Below are 8,079 nucleotides of genomic sequence, written 5' to 3'. Positions count from 1 at the left end.
GATAAATAAGGACAAGACCTCACCTCATTCTAATGTCAGATAAGTTACTGTCTTGTTTTTAAAGTTCATTCCATTCCTATTTTCTCTCTCTTTCTCCAGCCTAGCAAGGCCCTTCTGTTCACCTCAATATTTTATCCTGCAGCCGCCAAGGAGTTTTCAAGCCAACGGTGTTTGAGTTTCTCCTCTGTCTCTTATGTCATAATGAAAGTCTAGTCTCCATGGAGATGGAGATATATAAAGGATGCTTCAGAGACCTTAATTTCAGGAGCTCCTGAGTTGATACTGAACTCAAGACATGTCTTCTGGATTGCCTGCCTGAGAACTGGAAGGATAATTTAAGAAGTAACAGGTAATCAAGCCCATAGATAAGATTAGGGGCAGATTACAAAGCAGAATGAAAAATAAAGACATCCCTAGAGGTTGAGCTTCCTAGACGCTATGGGGCTGGACAGCTTTTAGGGAATTAGAAGTAATGGGTGGGACTGCAATGGATCTGGGTTAATAGAGGCATGAAAAAGAAAGATGGCTTCGCTAATTGTTGAGGTGAAGTTTCTCCTGTAATTTCATAAACCTGGATAGTTCCCAGGTGGCTTTCAAGTGAAAATTAAAAGTACTAAAAGAGGCTTATGGGGAGAAAGTCGAAAGGTAGAAAAGTTAAAAAGGTTTGTTTCCTTGTTTTAGTCAGATGAAGGCTCTCAGGAACTGATCAAAGTCATACTCAGAATTTATCTTGCCTTTGTTTATACTAAATAATGAGGTAGCTTGAGAAGGGTCAGAAAGTTCCAAATTCAAAGAGGGCAACTTGCCTACCTAGCAAAACTAACAACTGTCTTGTTAACTGTTAGTTTTTGACATCCTACTGCTCTCCTGCCCAAAATGGGTGTAGGATTCCAGAATGTTCTCTGGAAAAATAGGAAAGCGAGGAAGGTTAACATTCAGGATATGCAAAAGCCAGAGGATATCTAATGTTGTAGACCAACCTTCCCTAAAATGTTTTTAACTCCAACTCACATCAAGCCCAGACAGCATGGCCACATCTGGAGGGCAGAAGGTTCTGGAAGGCTATTATTATTATTATTATTATTATTATTATTAATACCCCGCCCATTTGGCTGGCTTTCCCCGGCCACTCTGGGCAGCTCCCAACAGAATATTAAAAACACAATAAAATATCAAACATTAAAAACTTTCCTAAACAGGGCTGCCTTCAGATGTCTTCTAAAAGTCAGGTAGTTGTTTATTTCCTTGACATCTGATGGGAGGGCATTCCACAGGGCAGGCCCCACAACAGTGGTACCTTGATTCTCAAACGCCTTGGTTCTCATATGCCTTGGTTCTTAAACACCGAAAACCTGGAAGTAAGTGTTCTGGTTTTCAAACATTTTTCAGAAGCCGAAAGTCCTATGTGGCTGTCGGCTGTTGTTTCCAGGGCACCTGCACCAATCAGAAGCTATGCCTTGGTTTTTTAACATTTTGGAAGTCAAACAGACTTCTGGAATGGATTAAGTTTGACACTTTTGTTTTTGCTATTTATTTTGCATTTTTGTGGCTTTTTTGGTTAATTTGTTTTTGTGACTGTGTGGAACCCAGTTTAGCTACTGATTGACTGATTATGTGACTGCGGAAATGGATAAAAGTCCCCTCTATCCACACAATGAATATCATTGGTGCAGGTAAGAAAAAAAGTAATTTTAATTTTTATCATCTACAATACTGCCTTATTTATTTTATAGTACAGTGCATTGATTATTGTTTTCATTTTTTCGATCAGTGGTCTCATTAGATAGTAAAATTCATATTAAATTTCTGTTTTAGGGGTTGTTTTTAAAAATCTAGAATGGATTAATCCATTTTGCATTACTTTCCATGGGAAAGCGTGCCTTGATTTTGGAAAGCTTTGGTTTGGAATGGACTTCCGGAATGGATTAGGTTTGAGAATCAAGGTACCAGTGTATCGAGAAGGCCCTCTGCCTGGTTCTCTGTAACCTCACTTCTTGCAGTGAGGGAACAACCAGAAGGCCTTTAGAGCTCTGGGCAATGTAGCTCAAGTAATTTTGTATTTATGTATTTATATTTATATTTAATATTTATTGATTGTGTTTACTGCTCTTCATCCATAGATTTCAGGGTGGTCTGCAACACAAAATTACATCATAAAACCCACAAAATATATATTAAAATAAGAACAGCAATGAACTAGTAATTTGCAAAGATGACGTTCCTCCCTGAAGATTCCACCCCTTCACACCATTTCCACCCTCTGGTCATGGAAGACCCTTCTTCAAAATTGCTTTCACAATCTGTCTGGATATATTCTGTATTCAAGTAATATATTCTGTGCCAGGGAATCTTGCTCCATCTTCTATGAAATACGCAGATCAAAGAAAAGTCCTCCTCTGTCACAGAAACTTCCCCAGAGCAATTATTCCAGGTTCTGCTCACTTCTGTCTAGCAACTCTGTTTGCTGCAGCATCTTTCTCTTGTTGATGGAGTGTGCGAGGCACATGGGCCTGCCACACTGCCCTTGTACCCTCTCTCACATGTGCACATTTCTCTGCCAGTTTGTCAAGTTAATGGGGAATGATATTAATAAGCTTCCTGTGACAGTGCTTGGGCATACTGTCATGTTTACAAGGCACTTTTGAAAGCAGTTCATGCAAATTACATCCCAGTCTGTCATCTGCGGCGGTAAAGTCACGGTGGGAAAGGAAGGCTACGGTAATGTCCGTGACAGGTGGAAAGAGAAAGCTGGGGGAGCTCTAGATGGAGAAAATAGAGGGGAATGATTAGAGGTGGAAGGGTTGAAGAAAAAACCTGATCACTGTGAATTTTAATGCTTTTCATTGAGAGAAAGAGAGAGTTGGCAAATGAGAAAGTTTTTTCCAAAGAATTAAAGATACAAAATAAGGAGAAAAGCATCAAACTTGTTAGCCTTATTTAGAACAGCTGATATAGAATCATATACAGTGGTACCTCAGGTTACAAACACTTCAGGTTATGAACTCCACTAATCCGGAAGCAGTACTTCGGGTTACAAACTTTGTCCCAGGATGAGAATGGAAATTGCACGGCGGTGGTACAGCAGCAGCGGGAGGTCCCATTAGCGAAAGCGCACCTCAGGTTAAGAACAGTTTCGGGTTAAGAACGGACCTCCGGAACGAATTAAGTTCTTAACCCGAGGTACACTGTAGTTGGAAGGTCATCTAATACAGCTCCCTGCAAGGCAGGAATCTCAACTAAAGCACCCATGATAGTGTCAAGAGCTCTTCTTACACTCGAGTGGGACCCTGGCAGAGAAACATGCCCAACTGCCATGTTCCCTCCCTCCTGGTCTTCCATTCGGGAGCTTCAAAAGCTTTCTTCTGCCTTAACATCACAGCGATTGATGCCAACAGACACCAGCACACTTAGGGATCCGCAGAGTCTTCGCAGCTTGCGTAACAGAACTCAGCATTTTGGCTAATCTACTTTATTTACATATAAACACACACGGTGCACTGCGGCATGGCTCCCTCTCTCTCTAGCATCAGACAGCAAAGAGAAAAAAGGACAATAGTCCCACTTCACGGAACACAGTAACACAAACATCCTGTCTCCGTCACTTCCCACTCTGTGGAGTCAAAACATACACCATCATGTGAAAGACAACAAGCCCACGACTGCAATCACGGAGCAGGAATTCTAACAGATAGGTGGCCATCCATCCTCTGCCTGAAAACCTCCAAGGAAGGAGAGTCCATCTTCCAAGGGAGTCTGTTCCACTTTCAAACAGCTCCCACCATCAGAACGTTCTTCCAGATGTTTAGTTGAAATCCCCTTTCTTGTAACTTGAAACCACTGGTTCGGGTCCTTCCCTCCAGAACAGGAGAAAACAACCTCGCTCCATCTTCCCCTTTAGATATTTGAAGATGACTATCCTATGGATTGCTCTCATCCTGCCTTTCAATTTGGTTGCCCCAGATCAGTCAAGGCCGAGTTTGTATGTTTATTAATTTACAAGAAAGAAAGATTTCAAGTATGAAAATACTTATGAGATGCTCTGTGACTTGATTTAAGATATTATTACTGCACGTTTCTTTACCATTGTTAATTTGAAATGTTGACCCTAAAGGGAAATTTATAATCTGAAGTGTTGGGGAAAAAATGCATATAAAATAGCCAATTCCCAATATATTATCTTTTTGTCACATTCAAGAACACAGCAAAGAAACAGAGCTGGTTTGATGGAGGGGAACAGCCATAGATTATTATTATTATTTATTCAGTTTATAGGCACTTGACACATCAGGAATCTCCAAGGGACTTAGCAAAATTTTAAAATCAGAAAGCATGACATAAAATCAGAAAAAAGAATAATGTGTTACTATAAAAGCCATACAATAACCTATAAAACAAACCTAATAAAACAGCAGCAAAAAATACGAGCACTAGGCAACAGAAATAATAATAATAATCCATTAAAAACCTGAGAAAAGAGATAAGCTTTAACGTGGCACCAAATGGAGGTTAATGATGGTACTAGGTGGACCTCAAAAAGGAGGGCATTCCACTTCCCATGGCTTCCCATGGTTTGTCATGTCATCTAGAACAGGGACGTCCAACTTCCGAGAGACTGCAATCTACTCCCACTATAAATAAACTGGCAGTGATCTACCCATTGGATTGACCAGAGTGTTTTGGGGGAGGCTTCAGCAAAGTGTTGTTGAGCTTTTTTGGAGTCAACTACAGACACCCCGTGATCGACCAGTCGATTGTGATCGACTGGTTGGACATGCCTGATCTAGAACAACAGACTTTGGCTAATCTCACTTATGGTTATGTTTGTGTGGCCTGTGGGTATAGTAGGAATGATACACACTAGGCACCATTCAGGACCGTCTTAACCATAGGCACCAGGGGTGCAGAGCACCCAGGCGCCGGGCTCTCAGGGGCACCAGGCTGAGAGTCCGGAGCCCGAGAGTTGGAGTCCGGGGAAGAACCCGCCCATCGGTCGGAGCGCCACAGCAGGCTCTTCTGTTGCAGGTGGCTCTGTGCTGTGAGTTCAGGGGTGAGCGAGTTAATGAGGTGCTGAGGTGGCCAGCCTGCTCCACCCTCCTGCTTGCCTGGGATTGGTGTAGGACCTTGGTCGACAACTCTGGGGAACCTTTCCTTAAAAGAGGTCAACAACTTTGGGTTCCCCCCCAAAAAAGGTTGATAACTCTGGGCAACCTGGGGGGGATGCCGCCGGGCAGAGCTTTGCACCCCTGGTGCCGCATATGCTTAAGACAGCCCTGGCACCGTTGTTGGGTGGAAATAGCCCACAAGTTGGCCTGGCAATGGGACAAAGATAGGGTTGTCATTACAATCTGCCTTTGCTGCTGGAATGGCATTCTGACCAATTGTTTGGGAAGCCCCCAATGCACCCTTGGGAGTTGACCAGTGCTGGAACCTGACTTGAGACAAGCAAAGTATCCGGAATACCACTGGGCAACCAGGAGAATGGTTTAAGCAAGGTTGGGCACCACAGAAGCTAGGGACATGCCTTGATCCACTATCTTCCCCCAGGTCCCTTATGCTCCCTCTTACTGGTTTGATCCTGCCCAATACCATTTGTGCACAGATTTGTGACAAAGGCTTGAGAACACCTAACAAAATTGATGCCAGCCTCCAAGGGATTGGAGCCAATTGGAGTAAAATTCCTTTCTGGCCTTGTTTACTGGTGACCAAAAGAGCCTAGTGAAACATTAAGGGCTTGTCCACACTTGTCCAGTGCTTAGAAAGCATGGATCTGAGTGGTTTTCTGCTTGTTCTGCCACATTCCCAGGGGAAACCCATTCTTTAGTGCTGAATCGGAGCAAACAGCCACCTGATGAAAACCCTATTCCATGGTCAAGAGCGAGTTTTCCCAGGGGAAAGTGGTGGGACAAGGAGAAGTCTGGATGAGTGCTGTCACTGAAGGTGACTGGGTGGGAAGCTTGTGTAGCCAAGGCTTTTAAGCCCAAAGCCAGTGCAGTATCATCCCTTCAGCATCCTAGAGCCACAACACCACCAGACCAAGGCAGCTGACTTGCAAAGGCATACAGAGGGGCAACATCAAACAAGTCATCTTCAAACCACAGTTACTGAAGTTAGGATGAATCGCAATTCCTGGTCTGGATGACAAGGCAAACTGTGGTCAATCAGAAGCGGAAGCCCCTGTGGAAAGTGGAGAGCATGAGGCTTGCTCATTTCTACATGCCCATTGTATCACAGATAGAACAGTACACAGCCATTGTATCACAGATAGTGAAGGAATGGGTTTCCCAACACCCAAAACTGACTGTGCAGGCAGTTTTAAACTGCACCAAAATCCCTATTTTTCCTTAGCTAAAATGCATAAACTTGAGCCGTTGAGCAAATGCATAACAAGAACACAGCCCTCTCCTTTATCAGTTTGTGACGTCAAGGATGACTCTGACTGTACCAGCAGAACAGAGAAAACACGTTTGTGCCTTATCTTATGTTCTGACCACAAAAACGCACAGACCCAAGTCTGGGAACAATGCCAGAAGCGTGTTCTCAGAAATGATGACCTCTTCCTCCAAGATAAGAGTAGGAAGAGGGAGATTCTTTTATGGTCAGAAGTACAGGAAGGAATTCCCTTTTATGGTTAAGAATACCAAAGCAAGAACATATGTGATGTCAACCTGCGTACATAGGCTGACGTGGTTGGATTCCTGGGGAAGGAGGGAGAGGGTGCCTGGAGGATATATATACTGCATGAAACTTCTCATTTCTTTGGACTTGCTGTGGACACACCACGCAGGTGCCTTTCTGCTGTTCTGGAGAGCAGAAATAAAGAACTCTTTCTCTGAACCAACCCTCAGTGTTATTTGACTTCCTTCCTCCTGTCCGGGAGCAACACAGACCCAATTGGTGAACTCCGATAAGGCTACAATAGAACAGGCATCACGGGTGGAGGATGGGGGAAGAGCCAGAAACTCATAGAGTAAAGAAGGGCAGAAGAAAATGCTCACGCCCTCCCCAATCCATAAAACACCATCCAGCCTATCCATAGCCTTTGCTGTCAACATTATTTATGGGTACTGCATATTCACCTGGTGCTCAGTGAATGTCTAACAGCAATGATAATAGCAAGTCTATCAGAATTGTTTCATGTTCCCTATTAGGTTCAAACTGCCCTTTTCAAACGCTAATGAACAGGAAAACAGTCGCTCTTTCGGTTATGGGTTTGCTTCCTTTTTTTCTTTTCTTTTTCTTTTAGTTGCATTGCTCACACAGCCTTCTGTCAACAGGCGCTTTCATTCGATTTCCAGACTGCCTTGTGCTAGATGCCAGCAGCAGTAGGAAGTCCCTCTTTATTCCTTTGGATATATATATGCAACATTCAAAAAGCCAGTGTTTCCCCCTTCTACTCAGAGGGATGTTTTTGAACAACTTTAAAGTTGGCTCTAGTCAGATGTGTAGGGGGAGAGGGAATTGCACGCTTGAAATTCTCCCTTCAGCAGCTTCATCACCTCCTCATTTGCGGCACCATCAAAAAGGGGCGCTGAAACTAACCGAGTGACAGCTGCTCTGTGGAATGCTGAAAATAAATCGAATTTTCCTGTTTCACAACCCTCAACCCCTTACTTTTAGGAACTCTCCAAAATAAACTGAGCCTGGTATACTGATACTATAGTCATAAAATCCATGAATTAAGCAGTGGTGTCCAAACTTTTCAAAGAGGGCCAGATTTGATGAAGTGAAGGGCCGTGAGGGCCGACCAAAGGGCTGACAAAGTTGTGGAGGTTTTTTTAGGATTTTGTCCGAGGAAATGAACTGCCACAGGAGCTGGATTATATGGACCACTGGGCCGGATTAGGCCCCTGAAACGGACTTTGGACGTGCCTGAATTAAGGTATAAAAAAGGGCTGCCTTCCGGTGTATTCTAAAAGTTATATAGTTGCTCAACTCCTTGACATCTGATGGGAGGACTTTCCACAGGGTGGATGCTACTACCGAGAAGGGCCTCTGCCTGGTTCCCTGTAGCTTCTCTTCTCGCACTGAGGGAACCACCTGAAGGCATTTGGTGCTAGATCTTAATGTCCAGGCTGAACG

At 43.6% G+C, this 8,079-nt stretch overlaps 1 long non-coding RNA gene across 1 annotated transcript in view; it reads left to right on the top strand.

Annotated features, from left to right (window-relative positions):
• The first annotated feature begins 275 nt into the window (after positions 1-275).
• Positions 276-8,079, top strand: part of LOC308482140 — a 41,901-nt gene continuing 34,097 nt past the window's right edge. The window contains exons 1-2 of the long non-coding RNA XR_013989078.1: positions 276-349; positions 1,591-1,673. This is a non-coding gene — a long non-coding RNA (uncharacterized lncRNA). The remainder of the gene's footprint in view (positions 350-1,590; positions 1,674-8,079) is intronic.

This window comes from Podarcis pityusensis (genome assembly GCF_964106645.2).
Source record: "Podarcis pityusensis genome assembly, chromosome: 7".
In the NCBI taxonomy this organism is placed as follows: Eukaryota; Metazoa; Chordata; class Lepidosauria; order Squamata; family Lacertidae; genus Podarcis; species Podarcis pityusensis.
The sequence above is the reverse complement of the archived record's forward strand: the minus strand, read 5'-3'. Positions and strand labels throughout refer to the sequence as shown.